This window comes from Fukomys damarensis, unplaced genomic scaffold (assembly GCF_012274545.1).
Source record: "Fukomys damarensis isolate Sample0158 unplaced genomic scaffold, DMR_v1.0_HiC HiC_scaffold_34, whole genome shotgun sequence".
Classification (NCBI taxonomy): domain Eukaryota; kingdom Metazoa; phylum Chordata; class Mammalia; order Rodentia; family Bathyergidae; genus Fukomys; species Fukomys damarensis.
The window spans coordinates 18,477,927-18,480,853 of NW_022900946.1; positions in this window are offsets into that span (position 1 = coordinate 18,477,927).

Genomic DNA, 2,927 nt, shown 5'->3' on the forward strand with positions numbered 1-2,927 from the left:
CTCTCTCTCTCTCTCTCTCTCTCTCTCTCTCTCTCTCTCTCTCTCTCTCTCTACCTCGCTTCCCACTGTCATGCCATGAGCTGTTTCTCCTCGGCCATATTCCTCTGCCTCACCACCCTTACTTGGAGCCATTCAACTCTGAACTGAAACCTCTACAAACTGCGAACCAAAACAAGCTTTTCCTCCTGAGAGTTGTAGATGTCAGGTATTTGTGTCTCTGCTGAGAAAGTAACTAAGACAGGACCCATTTGAGATCCCTAACTGCCTTAGTTTCCAAACACAAAGGGCCAGCAGGGTCATGCTCTCTCTGAAAGCTTGACAAAAATGTGCATTAATCCCCAGCAGAAGAAGGGAGATCACAAATGCTGTTCCATATCTCTCTCGTAGCCTCTGGTGGTCGCCAGCAATTTTAGCCATTGCTTTCTCGTGGCTATATGACTTGGGCCTCTGCCATACCACTTCATACAGCCATATTTCCTCCTTTGCATGTATTCCTGTCTCTTCTCAAGAAGACACAAGCCAGAGAGGATTCAGGATCCATTCTCCTCCAGTATGCCCTCTTCTTAACTCATTAGGTCTATAAGCATCCAGTATTCAAATAAGGGCACACTCTGAAGTTCTGGGAAGGACATGCCTGCAGAAGGACACTCTCCAAACCAGCAGACTAACCCTGATCAGACCCTGGGTCAAAGAATCAGGGGCTCAAACTGAGCCCTGGATGTAAGCACTAGCAGTGTTGCCTACAGACAGAAAGGTCCCGGCCTGGCTAGCATCTCTGTGGTACCCAGAGCCAGCCAGACTGCAACGGCTCCTGGAGTGGCCTGTGCATGGCAGTAATACTCAAACCCTGCCTAACCCTGGACACCACCCCAGGATGAGGGGCCTGAGGAAAAGCAGCATCTCAAAGGAAGTTTGAAGCATGCGCTACAAAATAAAGGGGCTCCTGGGCTTGGGGCCAGCCTTACGGGCTCATTCAGAAGTGCAAGGGTCCAGAGGGGGCAGGTTCAGAAAAGTCCAGGGCTAGCCTTAACCTTCTGGTCTTGTCACCTTGAAACTGTTAATGGCCATTTTGGATTTTGGGTTTCTGTTTTGTTTTGTTTATGTGTTTTTGTTTTTGCATTACTATGAATTGAGCCCAGGGCCTTTGCTCTGAGTTTTATCACCAGACTTTTAAAATTTTTTGGTACAGGGTTTTGCTAAATTTCCCAATCTGTCCTTGAACTTGTGATCGTCTATTTCAGCCTCTTGAGTAGCTGGGATTACAGGTTTACACCACCATGCCTGGCTCTAGTTTCATTTCTTGTTTTGCTTCCTGTTTTTAATGCATACCTCCATGTTTTCATTTTGCAGAAAGTCCCATTAATTGACAGGCCTGTCTCTCTTTTAAAATGTCAAGATTATAAAAGACAAAGCATGAGGAAGCGCTCTAGGTTAAGAGGTACCAAAAAGACATGACAAATAAATGTTACTGCTGATTGGATGTTGGACTGGTGGTGAGGGGTCAGATATAAAGGACATTATAAGGACAACTGGCAAAATCTGAAGGTGAACTGTGGATTAGATAATACAACTATTATCAATAAAAAGTGTCCTGATAGGACCAGGAATTTAGCTCAGTGGCACCGTGCCTGTTGTGTAAGTGTAAGGTCCTGAGTTCGAATCTCAGAACTGCCAAAAAAAAAGTGTCCTGATATCACAGGAGAAGTGACTCCAAACCTGGTAGATATCAGAGATGCCAAGTTCATGCCTCTCAATAACTGAAGAATGGACATGAGGACAAAGAAGGTTAAGAAAATTTTACTGAGAACAAAGCTCCTGAGAGACAGGAGGAGCTCCCAAAGTCAGGTGCCACCAAGGCTCTTTGGGTGTTTTTTATACGCAGAAATGACACAAATGAGATCACTCTGGACTAAGCTGAGGCCAACCCATTAGGTTAAAGTATAGTAGCTTAGCTAATGTTGCTCTAATAGGGAAGCGAGACACATAACAAGGGTATATGGTGGGCATTACTAATTTTAGCTTATCTATAACTTTAACTAGAATGATCACAGGCATTTGGAGAAAGGGATAGGAGTCTGAGTCAGGGTATTCTAGTCACCCACCTATGCGTCTTACACCTTAGCTAGGCTCACTGGATCAGGTGTTGTTGATTGCAATATAGTCTCAAGCTACTGTCTATTTCTTGGGAGGCTTACAGGCCTGGTTCTCTTCTTCCAATTAGTTTCCAGGCACAATTTCGGTGTCTCATCTCCTGCACTGACTACTAGGACCCAGTCCCTCTCTGACTGCCTGTTAACGTCTACCTAATTTAAAGGTCTATCATACTAATTTTGCCTGTCCTGTGGTTATGTAAGAAAATAGTCCTGTCTTCAGAATATCACACTGAAGTACTGAAGTAAAGGGGTAAGTCTGCGACTAGGCTGCCATGGGTTCAAGGAAAAAAAAAAAAGATTATGAATAAAGTACAGATGCTAAGGCAAGTGTAAACAATTGGTAAATGAGTAAGAATAACAGGAGAGTTCCACCGTTGCAATTTTCTGTAATTTGAAATTACATCAAGATAAAGTGACCACCAACCAGCCCTCGGCCCCTACCACAATCTCTCGCAAACATTTGGAGATCTCGCAACAGCGGTGGGAGGAGAAGGCTGCCAAGAGAGCGTATGGAGTCACGTGAGGAGGGTCACATGACCGGAGGCCCAAATCCAACATGGTGGCCCCCACGGGGCTTGGACTTCTATTCCTACTTTCGCTGCTGGGCTTCCTCGGGGAAGCGTCCGGTGTCATCGGGGAGGGGTGAGTGCAGCTGCCATGGGGTGAATCTGGTTTAGGGTACCCCTGCTCTCCGGGCCCCCTGGCACGGCCACTCGCGCTCACGGCCACCGGGTCCCCGCAGGGCCTCCCGCGACGATGATCTGCTCCTGCCCT